Raw genomic sequence first — 18,306 nt, 5'->3', positions numbered from 1 at the left:
TTAGCTTTGTTTTGTTGCAACGATTCTGCTCATGGCAGAATGTCCAAGTTTAGATGGACCCTGGTATTTAACGAGCGGAAGTCTGGTTCCTAGCCTGTGTCTTTCTGTCATCTAATGGTGCATGATCGAATCTGATTAGTTAGTGTTTGTGTGGGTCCTTGATATATTTCATCATCTGAATCTGAAACGCTGGAGTTTGAATGAAAAATGGCTAAATGAAGTTGCCGTCTTTGTTCTACTGAAGGTAGCCGAACCATTTGCATGAAAGTTTCCAAGAAGCATCAGTTCCTGTGATGTTTTTTGCTTGTTTGATGTTAAAAGTTTTGGCCTTGTGGTTTAGTTTCACATTATGATTTTGGTTAACATTTTCTGTTCTGAACAAAGCCGTGTTTTTGGGCTTAATTTTGCATTTGGAAAATGCATCTGCAACAGCCTTCTCTTTCGATTGAAGAAGTTTGTTCCTCGGTTGTTGCAGAAATTTGTTCATTCGTAACTTGCATGCAAAATCAAGAGCTTTGTCCAGATTATGCTAACTAAACGATTTGAGACATTTATTGGTTTTGAGTTGATAAACTCGTAAGCTTGTTGCATTTGTTGTGTGAAGTCGCGTGAGTAGAGCTGCAAAATTGCAGCAGGAAAATTGCAGAAGTAATGAAAGCTTCAGCTCTCGCTGCATGCATGAAAATGCTTTTGAAATTTGCACTTTGACCCCTCAAGTCCCCCTTTGTTCTATAAAGGCCCAATAATGTTCTAAATTCTTGCAATCGGGTCCTAAAGTAGTTGCATTTTAACCTTTACTTGACTTTTTCTTTGCCCTTGGACCCTTGAAGTTCTTAAAAAATGTTTAATTAGGCTTGAGTGCTTGGCTAATGTTCGCAATTGAGTCCTTGATAGCTTCAATTTTTCAACTTGATTGTTTGTTTGCTTTCATTAATTACCATGTTTTGTTAGGTTGTATTTAATGCATGAATTGGTGAACTTTGAGTCTAAATGAGCTTGTGTTTTTCCTATTTTCTTTAATTTCCCTAAATAAATTGGTTACTTGACCTTTTCTTGCTCTTGGACCTTTAAAGTTTTTAAAACGTTTCAATTGGCTTTGGGTTGATTGATTAATGGTTGCTATTGGGTTTTTAGTCTTTTGGCTATTTTAGAAATTTGATCAAGGTTTCACTTTTGCTTGGAAATTATGCATTACTTGATTATTTTTAAGTTGCAAGTGAGGAAGGATTCGATGTTTGATGGATTCCGATTGTCTTATTTACATTTTACCATTAAATTGGTGCATTAATCTTTTGTTTTGATGGTTTTAGCCCAAGTCATCCTTTTCTTTGGTGACTATAGCTCAAGTTAAGTGTTGTCCACCTTATTAGCACCACAAAAGGGGGAAGTATAATTTCTTTTATCCTTTTTTGTCTCTCCTATGTGATCCAACGTGCTAAGTGAGATTTGCATGTCTAATTTGCTTTCCTTGCCTTTCTTTAGTTCCTTTATTTCATTTACTCTTGTTTTTATTAAGTTATTCTTTTAATGGGGTATGTGTACACCTCTTGGCTTGTAATAGATAGGACTTGGCGAGCATTCTTGTCCATTCTTCCCCTTCCCCTTTTGTTTTAGTTAGCAAATGTAATAGGTTCATTGGCTTGGTTATTTGCCTTTGTTGATATGTGTTACTTGCTTTATTAGGTTCTTGCATCTAGTCGAGCATGCTAAGTGTTATGTGCTATGTGTTTATGAGTGTTTGGCATGTCTACTTGCTTTCTATAGTCGTAGATGAATGTGATGGATGAATGTACGTCAACACACTAGTTCAATGCTAGTTGTGGCTCATTATTCCGTTAGGAATTCATAGAAAGGGCTAGTCCAACGCTAGACCCAATAGGCCGTCCCCCTTTCGTTAGTGCATACTTGCATGTTCACTACATTTCATGCATTTTTCTTAGTTTTTATCATTTGGCATGCTCCTCCAATCCTTTTCCCCTCATTTTAGGCTTTTTGCATCTTCATGCTAGTTATAGGGTACATTTGCTTGAGAGTCCCCTTTCGATAAGGGAAACGAGCGAGTTTGGCTACAAAATAGCCTTAGCACGCTAGTTCTTCCTTCTAATCCAAGGGAAAATCAAAGTCGTAAAGTTAGGAGTTCTTCTCGTGCCTGACCTGATGCATTCCCTTAGGGTCATACACTTGCATTCTTTTTATATCACCTCCTCACTCTTTTAGCCACATTTTCTCACTACTTAGATTTTTCTCAATCCATTTTCTCATCACCTTTTTCTTATCCCTCATTTATTTTTCTACCTCACAAATGGCACTCAAATTGCACTTATACGTATCTAATATCCTATTTTCATTCATTTGCACACACAAGCACCTTTATTTTCTCACACTTGCACACTTGCACTTGAGTCCTCACTTGCATTAATCACGACTTCCATGAGAGCTATCCTTATTGGCCACCACAATTCATGTGATTGGGACCTAAAAGCCTCATGAGAAACATTTTAGGTTTATGATTGCATTTTTCTTTCCTTTTCGCATCCATTAGTCATATCCAACATGCGATACGTACCTTGGGTAGAAAAATTAGGAAAAGTAGAGGCTAAGTCACGCAACTAGCTTTGGCTAGGGTAAGGGAGTGCCTTAGGCGTTGCCTTTGCCTTCTCCCTTATCAAATGTGACCCCCGATCCCTCTCTTTGGTTGCGTAGACCTAAAAGTTCTTTAAAAGGGTTTGCTTACTTTTTCTTTCAAAAACAAAACAAAAAATCATTTTTGGGTGACTTGGTACACCCTAACTCCATACCAAGTGGCGACTCCATTTTTCATCCAAAAATCCTTTTTGAACTTTATTTGGCCAAACAGTCGCATTTCACAATCCCACGGCCTTTATTTTCGCTTTCGCACACGTTCACATACATATTTCACACACTACTTCCACACCATTATCAAAAAGTGGGGCGCGACATGTATATTTGAGTTGTATTTCTTTTGACATAGAAATGTATATAAGTATATGTTTTAAGTATGGAATTATTGTTACACTTATTCTTGTGGTCTTATTTTCATTTTACTTGAGGTGTGTTTGAGTCCCGGTGTGAGGTGGGCAGGCGGTCTGCTGAACCCTTTTGGTTCGCCATAGGGGGAGGTGGGGCTGTCACAGTTGGTATCAGAACTTGCTTCGCGTGGTCTCTGCACAGAATGAGTTTGGGTAAAGTGGTGAATATGTATGAAGGACTAAGTACTCGTTCGAGCATAAGTTATGAATTATATATGTTCTAAGATTTAAATCTTTCTCATGGTATCTGTGGACCATAGATAGGTATGTCCGGTAGAAATTTCAATTGTAGATAGTTTACTCTTGGAACTGGCCAGCTCGAGATGTGAATTATCTTATTTCGGATTCTCGTGCCCGAGTACTCCAGAGTTGAGGCGGTACTAAGTACTTGAAACTTGCATTTTAGGAACATGAACAGGCTTTATTTGGCTAGAATGAGTACAAGAGGTCAACCGGCGCCTAGTTCGGATAGAAAGTGAAATAAGAGACCGGACGGGGGTGATTTTCACTGATTGTGGGACGACAAGTCGTGTTTTCTTTCATTTTACCCCTGCATTGTTCCTACAGGTCTTTTGCCTGTGGTATGTTAATACCTACATGTATAGTACTTGCTGCCTTTGATTATTTGTCTAACTTGAGATGTCTCTTTGTGTATATGGTCACTGTCGCCTTGTGTATTTGGTGTGAGATATCTTGTTATTTTATGCAATTTATTTCGTTATATACTAAATCACCTTTTCGAAAAAAAAAAAGAGAGAAAAAGGTTATGGAAGGGAGACGTAGTCGTGGACGTGATCGTGGCCGTGGGACTAAGCGAGCTCAAGAATTGAGAGAAGAAAGAGAAACAGTGGCCGAGCAAGAACATGGACCGACGGTTGAGGTCGGAGATCAAATGGCTACGGCGATACAACAAATGACAAATATCCTAGCACGACTGGTGGATCAACAAGGCCAAATGCCAGTGAATCAACCCCGGAATCCTGAGATTGGAGAGGATAAGGCTCTTGAGAGGTTCCAAAAGTTTCTACCTGCGAAATTTCATGGAGGGCCTGATCCGAATATAGCTGAACAGTGGTTGCAGGCAATGATTGACATCTTCATAGCTTTGAACTACACGGAACAAAGACAAGTTAACTTTGCTGTGTTTCAGTTCGAAAGACAGGCCAGAACGTGATGGAATGTCATTAGGGCCAAGTAGGAAAGAGAACAGATGGTATGGACGTAGGCGAACTTTGTAAGGGAATTTAACGGGAAGTATCTCCCACCTTTAGTCCAAGAAAGAAGAGAGGACGAGTTTATTGGGTTACGTCAGGGAACCCAGAGTGTGGCCGAATATGATACTAAATTTACCAAACTGTCCAAGTTTACTTCTGAATTGGTGGCCATGGAGCGGAGAAGAGTGACACGGTTTATACAAGGATTGAATTTGGAAATTTAGTAAGCTTTAGCGGCGGTTCAGGTCAATACCTTTACGAAAGCCCTTGAGAAAGGCTAAAGGATTGAGAATGCAAAGGTACAGGTCAAAGCATTCCAAACACGGAAAAGGGGTGCATCTGGTAGTGTATTTGAGATATCTAATGAAAAGATAGTGCCTTTTAAAGTACAAAAAGTGAACCCCTTACCCCACCTACCATGGACATTAGGAGCACTAGATGAAAGATCTACCAAAGAAAGTCAAATAGGTCATGGGGAAATTTCTCAAGAAAGCCAAAAAGTGGCTTCTCACCTAGCCTGCGGATATTGTGAAAAGGCAAATCATACTGAGAATGAGTGATGGAGAAAAGGGCAAAAATGTTTGATTTGTGGGAGTAGCGATCACCAAATTAGTAGTTGCCCGATGAAACAGCCCAGGGGGAATAGTGCTCAACTACTGGAAGGAATCAAACCGGAACAAGTAAATGAAAGATAGAATCAAACAAAAGTACCGGCAAAAGTATATGCCTTAGACAACCAACAGGCTCCTAAGTCATCTGAAGGTAAAAATTTCAAGGACGAAATGTCTTAAGGGGGAGAGAGTGTGAGAACCCGAAAATTTTCACATTTTCTAGGCATTATTTTGTTTTTACCTATATTTTTATACTTGCCTTGAAAATAATAAATTTTTTATGCATTTTTATAAGCAAGTACAGTTTTAAATCATTTTTCTAGTATAAGTTAGTGTACGTCAAATTTGAAACGCGTTATAGACGTGGGACCCGCTAGTGCGATAAAATTTTGGGGATTAAGTGATTTTTGTGTTAAGTGTTATTATTTTATAAGGTGCTAGGAGATGATTAGAAATTACCTAGATAAATTATCATTGGTAGACAAAAGCATAGGATTGAAATCCTAAATGACCATTTGTCACAAGCTTGTTGGAACTTGGACTTTGACCAAGCTTATTTCACTTTACTAAAACCAAATTTTGATCAAAAAATTCCTTCATGCACTTTCTTGAGGAGAGAAACAAGAGAGAGATCTTCAATTTTAGCTTCCAAACTTGCTCAAATCTTGTGTTCTAACCAACTAAACTTGAAACTACACCATACAAGTGCTCAACTAGGAAGTTTAAAGGAGTTGGTGAAGTGATTGTGGGAAGAAAGATACTAAGCTACCATTTTTCTTCCGTTTCCAAGGTATGTTGCCAAGAACTTCCTCTTTACTTCAATTAAGTGTTAATTAGTGGCTTATAGTTGTTATAGATGTTGTTTTATGGAAAATTTCATGGGTTGAGCTAGATTTATGTTAAATTTCAGTTTTAGGATTTCAATTTTGCCCTGTTCTGACCAGTGTTATTCGGCCATGATGGAGGCCGAATTGGGCTTAGCTCAAAACATGAAAGTTGTAGAAAATGATATTTTATATCTTTCTGTAAAATTTTAACTCAATCGGAGCACTATAGCTTGTGAAATGACCGAAATACCCTTGACTGCCATAAGCCCTGTTTCGCGGACAGTTTTCTGTTTTCATGGAGATTTCCATTTTTTACCCTAAAAATGCATGTTTTAGTTTTGGAGGCATTCATAAGAAATGTAGGTATATGTTTTGGCTTCAAAACGCTATAAGATTCGTTTCAATCTGATAAATGTAGCTTCAGTTGTGGTTGTTATGCCGAAAGGTGTTTTATTGCCTATAATTTGTATGTGAAATTGTGGTTGAATTGGGTGAGATTTGGTGTTTGATTGTAGGATAGAAAGTGAAGAAATTAAGGGAAAATGCTGTCCGTTTATTTCCTTGAAGTTTGAATAAGTAAAAGCGAGATTTGAAATGTTATTTGGGGATGCGTTGGACTTACTTTTCTTAGATTTACTTGAGTCCGTTTTAGTGGTGTTATTTGAACTAGATTCCATTTGAACTTGTACTTTTCCGCATAGTGAATGTAACAACCATTTTAAGCATGATACTTAGTTACAAATGTCAAGTTTTGAACTTCAAATATTTATTCATTTTCTTTCCGAAACAAAGAAGAGTTGCATAGGGTTTCTCCGCCGCAAAACCTATTTTATCCAACGAGGCTTTAGGTGTGAATTTAGGGTTTGTTTATCTTTCTTTTCATATGATTTTACTCAAAACACTTGTTATACGTTATTTCTTTGCATATGAGTTAGTTTCAGACCAAACGAAGAGATTTACGAAAATTTGAACACAACTGTCTTTTAATATTCGACCGTATTCTGACATGGCACTGTTCATTCGTTTTCCGATGAAATTTTCTAAAAACCTTTTCGAGTATAGTTTTATGTTTGGTTTTGAAAACCCTTAGTTACTCATATCCTTTGATCTAAATGTACTTTTTCATTTTAAAACTCATATGTATATATCGTACTAGTAAGTATTCGAATTTTCTTTGAATCACTTAAACCTTTGATGGTTGAAGCATAATGTGTTCGTTTGATTATATTAGGGTTCCTTGGTGGTTGAAGGTGTTATCCGGAAGGATACTTTGGACATTATTTTGCGTAAATAGGTGAGTGTTCTTTGTTTGTTATGTTTTCATTAACTATATGATTTGTTGTGGATATTTGATTACATGATAAATGTTTGTTAAAAATGAATTTTACTAGGCGAGTGTGTACTTTATCGCACTCGACCTATATGAAATGTGAAATTTTCAATGTTTAAGTGATTAAATATTAGTTGTGCATGAATGTAAGCCTTTTGGCTAAACTGAGCCCTTGCCCTTCGTTGCAGGTCGAATCGATTCAGAAGCAGACTCGGTCGGATGATTTGGTGACCCTGGATGAAAGTTTGGTATACTCGAGTATTACCACGTTGTCAGGTAGAGTCTGGCCAATGTTCAGAAGGGGGAGAAATGAAATGAATGAACGAAAGGAGGTTTTCAATTACAAATGAAATTTTAAATATTAGAGGAATAAGGAAATGAAAGGAGAAGGAAAAAATGAAAGGTCCACGTGAGCATGTATCCTTTTAATGAATGTGTTATCATTGCTTTATATTGTAAATGTTTCCTGGATTACTTGTTATTACATGACTAATTTGCTGGATCATTGTTTAAGTTGATTATGTGTCTGGAACCTCATTGAACTTTTAGTTCATTCTCTTAGTTTTGTTTTCTTTAATAGGGGATGCGAGCAAGGACGAGAGATCTGTACAGACTAGTCTAGTCTAGTTCTTTTAAATTTTTGTAATGGTTCTTGCCCTAGCGCTTGGCAAGGGTTGGATGTCTGAAGAATTGAGAACTTTTGTATATTTGAGTTGTATTCTTTTTGAGATAGAAATGTATATAAGTATATGTTTTAAGTGTGGAATTATTGTTACACTTGTTCTTGTGGTCTTATTTTCATTTTACTTAAGGTGTGTTTGACTCCTGACGTGAGTTGGGTAGGCGGTCTGCCAAACCCTTTTGGTTCGCCTTAGGGGGAGGCGGGGCTGTCATAGGAAAGCAAAATTTTTGAAAGTATCATCTTTATGAGTAAGAAAAATCACCCAAGTGTATCTAGAGTAATCATCAACAATTACTAGGCAATATGTTTTACCACCCAAACTAGCAATTTGTGTACGACCAAACAAATCAAGTGTCGCGCCCCACTTTTTTGATAAAGAAAAATAAATGGTTTGAGAAAGATGTTTTTAATTCAATTGTGATTGGAAAATGATTTTTGTGAGTTGAAAAGACATGGGTCTCAATGGGACTTGGAAAGCGACGATTTGACCCAAAAAATAGTTTTAAAAAGGGTTTGAAAAGAAAAGTTTGGAGTCGCCACTTGGTAATGATTTAAGGTGTACCAAGTCACCTAAAAATGAGATTTAAAGCCAAGTAGTAATAAACCCTTTTTAAAACGACTCCTAGTCTACGTAAGCCAAAGAAAAAGGTTCGGGAGTCACGTTTGACAAAGGGGAAGGCAAGGATAGAATCCAAGGCATCCCTTTGACCTAGCCAAGGCTAGTTGCGCGACTTAACCTTACCTTTCCTAATTTTCTACCCAATGTATGTATCGCACGTTGGATATGACTATATGAATGCAAAACAGAAAGGAAAATGCAATCCTAAATTCTACGATGTCTCTTGTGAGGTTTTTGGTCCCAAACCACATGAATTGTGGCGGCCAACAAAGGAAAACCTCATAGAGGTCGATTAATGCAAATGAGAGTTCGAATTCAAGTGTGCAAGTGTGAAAGTGTATGAAAGGTGCAAGAAATGTAAGTGCAAGTGTGCGAATGTATAAAAAGGTGCATGTGTGGAATTGTATAAAATTCAAGTGTTTTTTTGTGTGCAAGTGTGTGAAAATAGAATAATAGATATATGAGGTAAAGTGGAATTCCATTTGTGAGGTGAAAATGATCACGTGATAGGAAAAATGTAGTGAGAAAGTATGGTTTGAGAAATGTGAAAAATGTGGTTAAAAGAGTATGTAGGTGATAAGAACGAAAGTATGACCCTAGGGGAATGCAACAAGTCGGGTACGGGGGTTGACTTCTAATTTTTCGACTTCTATTTTCCCTTTGATTAGAAGGCAAAACTAGCGTGCTAAGGCTATCGAGTAGCCACACTCGCTCGTTTTCCTTATCGGAAGGGGACACTCAAGCAAAATGAACCCTATAGCTAGCATGAGATGCAAAACCTAAAGTGAGGGGAAAAGGGGTTCGAGGCTCATGCCAAATGATAAAACTAAGGGAAATGCGTGATATGTGGTGAACAAGCAAATGATGTACTAACAAGGGAAAAACCCTAAGGGTCTAGCGTTGGACTAGCCCATTCTATGAATTCCGACTAGCGTTGGACCAGTGGAAACGATAAAAGAAGCCACAACTAGCGTTGGACTAGTGTGGTGACGCACATTCATCCATTCCATTCATCCACACTATAAAAAGCGAGTAGACATGCGAATCACTTATAAACACATAGCACATAACACTTAGCATGCTTGACTAGATGCAAGGACCTAATAAAGCGATTAAACACTTAACACGTAGGCATGCAACCAAACTAATGAACCTATTACATTCACTAACTAAAACAAAAGGGGAAAGGGAAAATGGACCAAATTGCTCGCCACAGCCCTATCTATTACAAGCCAAGAGGTGTACACATACCCCATTATAAGAATAACTTAATGAAAATAAAATAAAAAGAAAATGACATAAGTAAAAGGCATTAAAGAAAAGCTAGGAAAGCAAAGTAGACATGCAATTCACTTAGCACGTTGAGTCACATAAGAGAAACAAAAAAGATAAAAGGAATTATACCGCTCCCTTCGAATGGTGTCCAAACGAAAGAGAATGACTTCAAAACAATAAAAAGGTCATGGTACCTCAAATAGTAAAGTATAACAAAGTCACCAAATCTCTCCTAATTGCAATTTGAATGAAATCAAATAATACATAGTTTCCAATAAAGGGATCCACCAAAGACTCAATTGCAAGCATTAATCAACCATGCAAAGCCAATTGAAACGTTTTAGAAACTTTGAAAGTCAAAGAGCAAGAAAAAGGCTAAAGCTCATTTATTTCAGAAAATTCAAGAAAATAGGCGAACACAAGCTCATTTGAACACAAAGTTCTTAAACTCTTGCATTAAGTACCACCCAAACAAATGAAAGCAAATGAGTAATCGAGTTGCCAAGTTGAGGCTACTAAGGACTCAATTGTGAACACTAACCAAGCACTCAAGCTTAATAAAACATTTTTAGGAACTTCAAGGGTCCAAGATCAAATAAGGGTCAACGAGTGGTTTCACTTGCATTTTAAAACCCAAAAGCAATCATTAATCAATCAAACCAGGTCCATTGAAAACATTCAAAAAGCTTCAAAGGTCCCAATAAACAAAAAAAATCAAGTAATGATTCAAATGCAAAACATCTTAGGACCTAATTGCAAGAATTTAGAACATTATTGGGTCTTTATAGAACAAAGGGGACTTGAGGGGTCAAAGCGCAAAATTCAAAAGCATCCATGCATGCACACGTAGGAAGACAATTTCTGCACCTGAAACCTTCTACAAAACAGCATGAATGTGCGCTGCATTTTCATCTATTCATAACCAGATTTTGAGCACAACCGCAATTAGATAGTTTTCAAACCAACATCACAATTTGATTCGGCAACTGGTGGTTTATTTTTCCCAGCAAGCATTTAAATATAACTCCAATAATTTCAGATCCCAAACATGCAAACTCAACATTTCTTATCCATTTCCCTTTTCCCATCATACAGTCAAAGCTTTGGTTGTGGGCGGCAAAGACACACGAATGAAGGCAGCGGCTTTTTACTTATTTTATTTTAGCTTAGATATGTTTTGTGCGCAAGAAACTCCAAACAAAATCCATGAATTGTCCAATTGAAATCCAACAAAGCATTCTAAACTCAATTTTAGTGATAAAACACAAAAGGGAGAGCAAGGAAAACTTCAGCCATTAAACAACTCGAAGGCTGCTGCAACCAACCGAGAGTTAAAGAAAACAGGAACCATTGTAACAGAAATTCGAATTCTACCTCACTCTAAAGAAACACTAAACCATTGTAAGAAGTTAAAGTGCAACCTCTGCTACCCCAATATTCAACAGTCATACCCAGCAAGCGTTGATTGCAAATCATACAAGCAAACAGTCCCAAAATATCAAACTTAACACACAAAAGAACAGAAAAATTAGTTTTTATCTAGCCCGCAGTATATTAGGCCTAACAAACAACTTGGAGCAGAAAATTTTCCACCACAATATTAACCACTAGATTTCGTTTTCCTCAAAACAAATTTAAACCATACATTCTGCAACGAAAGACCAAATCCCCTGGGCTACTATGAGGAATAAAACAGCAGATATGTTCATAACACATGCAGCAAGAATCCCTAGCAGATTCAAAGAAGCTCTGAAACTGTGTGAGAAGAAAAGGCAAAAAGAAAATACCTTTGGTGTCTTTCGGGATCTACTGAACAAAGAGGAGTCGAAGAAAACGCTTCAGAGTTGCAAGATTCGAGCAAACCATATTCTGTCGATGAAACTCTGGAGCTGATGACGGACCGTTTTTAACCGCAGTTCGGGTCACTTAGAAACAAATGCCTCTGGGAACTTTCTGAATGGAACCTCTTCTATTGATACGCTAGCTCTTCCACATTTCCAGATTCATCCGTCACCTTCATCAACCTTCACTTGATGCTTTCTTGATCTTTCTATCCCTATATTTTCTCACAGAACCCAGCCATCATCCTCTTTCTATTTTCTTTCAGCAGCTGCCTTTCTCCTCACCTCTCTCTCTCTCTGATTTCCTAGCCTTTTGTTCTTTTCCTTCAACCCCACCCCATTTCACTCTCAGCCGTTCCTTTTGTTTCTTTCTTTTGCCGTTAGTTCTCAATCCTTTTCTCAGTCTCTCTTGCTTTCTCTTTGTTTTCCAGATTCCACCTAAGCCCACCCTTTCTCTCGGCCGCTGTTTTCTGTTCTTTTCTCTCCCCAGATTTTCAGCCGTTCCCTTCCCTCTCCCCCTTACGGCTGAGCCTTCTTATCCATTTTATAACCACTTCCCAATCTCCTAAACCCTCACCTCAATGGTGAGGATGAAGGCTTACCTCTCGCCTTCATATCCAGCCATCCAATGGCTGTTGAGGCTGTCCTTTGCACGCTGCAAAAAATTGCAGCGTGCATGCCGCGATGTTTTTTTTTTTTTTTTAATTAATTAATTAAACAACAAAAATGATAATAATAAAACAATAATAATGAATGATGAAAACAACTTAATTAACATTAGATAAAAATAAACTAAAAACAACAAAAAATGCAATTTTCCATTTTTTCATTTTTCTCATTTTTCACTTTTTTTTTTTAAAAAATAACTTAAAAATGCCAAAAAGCTGAATTTAAAAGAAATAAACATATTTTTGTGAACAAATTTTCCTTTTTTTCCTTTTTTCATTTTTCAAATCCAACTAAAGCCTATTTATTTTTATTTTTATTTTTTTTGAATTTTTCTTCTTTTTCTTCTTTTCCTTTAATTTTCTCTTTTCTCCCTTTTTTATAATTTTCATTTTCATTTTTCCTTCGAGAAAGCATTGAATAAAAACAAAATGACTAAAACATATTTTTGATGCTTTCCTTTTCTTTTTTCTAAAAACTCTATGCTAATCTTAAACTTAAAAGCTAAAACTAAAAACTAAAACTAAAAGTAAATAAGAATAAATAGCAAATGAAATAGGTCAACTAAAAGGGCGAAAATGAATAAAACCAAAATATCATAACAACTAATAGTGCAAAACACACAATAACGAACTAAAATGCAAGCAATCTAAAATGAAAATCATGAAATAGATGATACACACAAATTATTCAAAATTTGGTGTCTACAGTTTGCCCCTCTTTGTCTGAGTTTTGAAAAAACTTGAGACAAAGAAGTAGACACCAAATACTTACCTGCATTCTTCGGCTGCGAATTACTCAAATGATGGGGATTAACCCCAAACAGGAAATTTTAAAATTGGGATAGACCCGAACAGACATGTAAAATTGGGATAGACCCACGGGATAGACCCGAACAGGAATTTAAAATTTGGGATAGACCCACGGGATAGACCTGAACAGAAATTTAAATTTGGGATAGACCCACGGGATAGACCCGTACAGAAATGTAAAATTGGGATAGACCCACGGGATAGACCCGAACAGAAATTTAAATTTGGGATAGACCCACGGGATAGACCTGGACAGAAATGTAAAATTGGGATAGACCCACGGGATAGACCCGAACAGAAATTTAAAATTGGGATAGACCCACGGGATAGACCCGAACAGAAATTTAAATTTGGGATAGACCCACGGGATAGACCCGGACAGAAATGTAAAATTGGGATAGACCCACGGGATAGACCCGGACAGAAATGTAAAATTGGGATAGACCCACGGGATAGACCCGTACAGAAATGTAAAATTGGGATAGACCCACGGGATAGACCCGAACAGAAATTTAAATTTGGGATAGACCCACGGGATAGACCCGAACAGAAATTTAAAATTGGGATAGACCCACGGGATTTAAAACGATGAGTTGAGTTTTTACCTGAGAACAGCTAGAAGTTTTGCATCGAGGGAAAATTTGATCCTTGTAACTGAAACAATAGCTAATTTTGATTTAACATATTGTTTCTTCTGATTGCACTTGCCAATAATACTGTTGATTCGTCTTTGTCCACTGGGGGAGTTTTTCTGACATTAATTTGGGCGAGAAAAGATGGTGGTTGTTTCCATTTGTAGATGTAGCATTCCTGCAAGAAAAGAGGAAATAATGGACTTGCCACCATCATTTGATCCAGTTTGCCTTGAGAATCGTGTAAACATGAGTCTTTGGATGCCTTTGCCAACTTTTGCTGCGACAATCTGCCTTGGTTGAATATGTAATTTTGAAACCTTTCGATTTCGGAGACCAATAAAGTGCCCACTTACCACGTCACCAAATCGCTGTGGCAGCTTTGTCGCATTTTACCCACTTTGACAAATGATTGAATCCCCTATCCTTGCACAAACCTTAGGGTTTATCATCCATCCGAATCCAATGGTGAAAGAATGATGCATGAAAAATCAAAAATATATGCAAGGTGATTTCCTATGTTCTGCATGGAATGAATATGTCAAAAAAATGTAAAACACATCCAACTATGTTTAATCCTATAAAATGCCATGAATACCAGCACATGAGAAAAGATGTATTTGGAAAAGAATGTTTTTACAAAGCAACACAGTTTTGGCCAACAGATGTCATATTCAAATCTCTGGATATCTTTGTTCTAGAATTTAATATTGGCCGAAGTATGACAAAAATGAGAAGAAATCCAAATGAACCAAGTCACTAGCTGTTCCTCCTCGTGCTTGCTCGTTGCAAAAACCTGCCTTGGCGCCCTTTCTGGTTTTTACCAAGGTTGCCCCCCACCCTTTTTGTTTTTGTTTTGCTTGTTTTTTGTTTTTGTTTTTGTTTTTGTTTTTTTGTTTTTTTTGTTTTTTTTTGTTTTTTTGAGGCGCCTTTCGGGTTTCACCTAAGTAAGCAATGGAAGAGCTTGACCAAAATCGACTCAAAAACATGAATTAAAGATTTCTGGCATCAGTAAAATGTACTTCCCTCATAAGATTAGGCGAAGACATTACGGACATCACCTGCCAGTTGATTAACAAATTTTCTAATAGAAATGCAGCAAGTGACGAAAGCCAGGACTTTGGGCTTTTATAATGAGGTCCGGTGGGGTGCTTTGAAAAAAAGTTGAAGCTTGAAAGCAAAATTTCTGAAAGGTGTGAAATAACCTGAGATTGCATCATTTTGAGACCATCTCCAATTTTTGAACGAAACCGAAGAAGATTTGCCCCAGTTTGATTGAATTCTTCTCTTTGCATTTTTCATTGCATTTTTTCACTTTTGCATTTTTCTTCAAAAATTAAATTTGCCCCAGTGTGGGATTCTTTCTTTTTCCATCTTTCTTTCAAAGATAAATTTGCCCCAGTGTGAGGTTTTTTCTTTTTCCATCTTTCTTTTCAAAATAAATTTGCCCCAGTGTGGGGTTTGCAATTCTCAGGGGCTGCCAAACGAAAATTTGTCAATTCTGATGGCTCAAAGGGGACAAGTAGGGGTAAAATGCTTTGAATGTAAAAGAAGAGGGCCTGACTTGCATTTCGTCATTTGCATGAATTTCTAAGGAAAATTTGCATGATCAAATGAAAATCTTCTTGCACATATCTGATTTGATGGGTTGAAGGAATGTTTGACCATCCATTTCCGCCAAAATGAGTGTTCCGCCAGGTAATACCTTTGATTTTGAGCGAATTTGTCTCTGCCTTCGTCTTGCATTGGCAAAGTTCGCTTGAGTGCTTTGTCACCTTTCTCAAAATATACGTTGATGAAACTTCTTGTTGTAGGCTCAGGCCAGGCATGTTTGTAACATTTCATGACAAACGGCATTCTTGGCTGAACTCCCATTAGAGTGTGCAAAGATGGAATTTCTGCTACTGCAAACGAGACTGCCTCCAACCATCTGTACACCTTGACACATAGTCAAACTCTTAATCATCTCCTTTTCTGCTTTTGTCCAAACGAATGCTGATTTATGTCCTTTTGAACTCATTCTCAGTGCCAATGTGAACAATTGCTATGGCTTCTAGGTTTGGTTCGAATTTCTCCTCATTTTGTTCAAGATTTTTGAAAAAGAATCAAATACTTTCTCTTTATCACTTCGCTTTGAAATCTGGGTTCCAAAATTTTCAAGTCGTGAGTGAGATAGAGATTGCCATTATTGAATTCCAGAAAAGTGATATCCAAAGGGTCAAATAATTTTATCTTTGGCCATTTGAAAGAATTAACGAATTTGGAATAATAAGTAAACGAATATACAACAAACAAATGAATAAGCAATATGACCGAAATATAAACAAACGAATAAACAAAATAACCTGACAAGAATGACTTGTTCATTTTCATAAAACCTTTGATTGAAAGCAAACGGAAATGAAATGAAAACTAAAAAATATTTACATGCGCAAATTTTGGTTAAAAGTAAAGATGTTTTCATTAGCTAATTAGATGCAAAAGTTTTTTCCTCATGAATTCGCATGAATGACAAACCCCCTTTAGGTTTACCGGAACTCCTTCTGAATGGGTAGAAATTCGGCTGTCCAATTGGAAATTGATCCCTCAGGGATATCGGGAAATTCTGCGTTATTTCCAAACACTTCAGCCTCACTTGATGAGTTTTTAGCAGGCTCCTTAAATTCCGTATTGTCCATAATAACCCCAATGGTGTTATCGTACTCTGGCAGGGGGTTCTTATCCACATTTGGTCCTTGTTCTGGCCCTTTTCTTCTAATTACAATCTCTCCAGCTTCAATCATGTCTTGAATTTTATGCTTGAGTGCTTTACACTCAGCAACCGGATGGCCGGGTGCTCCCGAATGATAGGCGCAGACAGCTTGTGGGTTATACCCAACGGGTATGCCATATGGATAGGTTGGAGGGGGAATGATACCTATTTTCCCAGCAGCCTTCAATTGGTCATATAATTGGTCCAAAGGCCTGTCGAGATTGGTGAATGTGCGGTTACGTCCTGGGTTGTTGGCTTTAGGAGGCTGAGGATAGTTGTAAACGGGTCTGTTTGGTGGAGGCATTCTTGGATTGAATGGAGGTCGACGACGATTTTGGTGAGGATTTGGTTGAGAAATTTGAAAAGGAGCTAAAGGTGGGTTAGGATATGTTGGGCGAGGTTGAGGGTGAGTGGTATTGATGTGATAAACAGGATGAAGGTTTGAATAGTAAGGGTAAGGGTTGGAGTAGGTAGGGTATTGTCGAGGTCTGGGCTTTGAGACAGGGTTTTGATCCCAGGCAAAAGCGATTTCCCCCTCTTTCTTTTGGAATTGCTTCTTCCCATTACTACCTTGGCTTTGCAAAGCATCCAACTGCGATTTGAGGGCAGAGACATTAACAATCTTTCCAGCCTTCACGAAATCATCAAATTCCTCAAGCTTATTAACAATTGCGGCAAATGAGCATCTAGTCATGCGGAAAATTTCTTCAAAGTACGGCGGATCATGTGCCTTAATGAAAGTGCGTATGATTTCGTCCTCCGTCATTGGTGGCTCAACTTTTGCAGCTATTTTCCTCCACCTTTTGGCATAAGTCTTGTGATCTTCAGATGGCTGCCTCTTTGTCCCTTCCAACGTGGTTCGTGTCGGAGCCAGCTCGCAATTATACTCGTACTGCTTTACAAAAGCATTGGACAAGTCAAGCCAGGTCTTCGCTTCTTCGGATTTCAGCTTGGAATACCAATCGAGTGCATCCCCCTCCAGACTTTCTGGGAATAGCCTCAAAGGCAGATTTTCATCATCTGTTGGCCTACCCAACTTGTTGGCAAACAATCGGAGATGTGTCTTGGGATTGCCTGTCCCATCATACTTGTTAAACTTCGGGGTTTTGAACCCTTCAGGCAATTGTACATTTGGAAAGAGACAAAGTTCATCGTAATCCAGCACTCCTTGCTTGTTTAAGCCCTGACTTTTCCTCATAAACTCATCAAAGCGGTCCAGGCGCTTAAGCAATTTCATATCAATTGGAGCAGAAGATTCCCCCATTTCTGGCTTGTTTTGGAAAGTATGCTCCGGTATCACAGGCTCTGCGGTAGTTTGATAAAAAGCTGGATTCGGATGTATGTTTGGGTCACCTTGAGGTGGAAACCCTTGCCCGTAAAGAGGATAGAATGGAGGATTTTGAGTGTAACCATATTGCGGGTTCTCAAACGTGGTTTGATTTGGAGGAATAACAAATGGTAAGGTGGTTTGAATCGGAGGAATAATAAATGGTTCGGATTGTGGCTGTGTGGCAGGCCCAAGCTCAGGTTGCACTCCGCTACTAATGAGCTCCTCGATCAATTTCTTTTGAGCGGCCATTTCGGATGCCATTTCTCCAAATCTTGTGAGCAATTCAGTCAACTGAACCCCAGGACTTGCGGCTTCCGGCTGGGCAGTTGCAACGGCCTTATCGGATGATTCTGGCGGAGCACTCATGTTTACACGATTCCTCTGGGCTTGAGTACGGGATCGCGTTATGATGGGGCTCCGACGAGAAGCTATGTTTAAATATTACCTGAGAAATTTTGAAAAGATTGCCTTTAGATTTATCCCTTGCTTAGTTATTCTAATAAAAAAAAGAAAAAAAAAAAAGAAAAAAGACAAGAGTTAGTAGATATCTAGAAAATTCGGATGCATGTCCTATGGGGGAGCCCTTTTGTGCTAAGGGTAGGCCTAGAATGAGAATGCAATCCTCCAGAGCAGGCACTATACCATACTTGATGGATCTGATCAAC

This window comes from Coffea arabica, chromosome 4c, assembly GCF_036785885.1.
Source record: "Coffea arabica cultivar ET-39 chromosome 4c, Coffea Arabica ET-39 HiFi, whole genome shotgun sequence".
NCBI classification, from domain to species: Eukaryota; Viridiplantae; Streptophyta; class Magnoliopsida; order Gentianales; family Rubiaceae; genus Coffea; species Coffea arabica.
Note: the sequence above shows the minus strand (reverse complement) of the source record.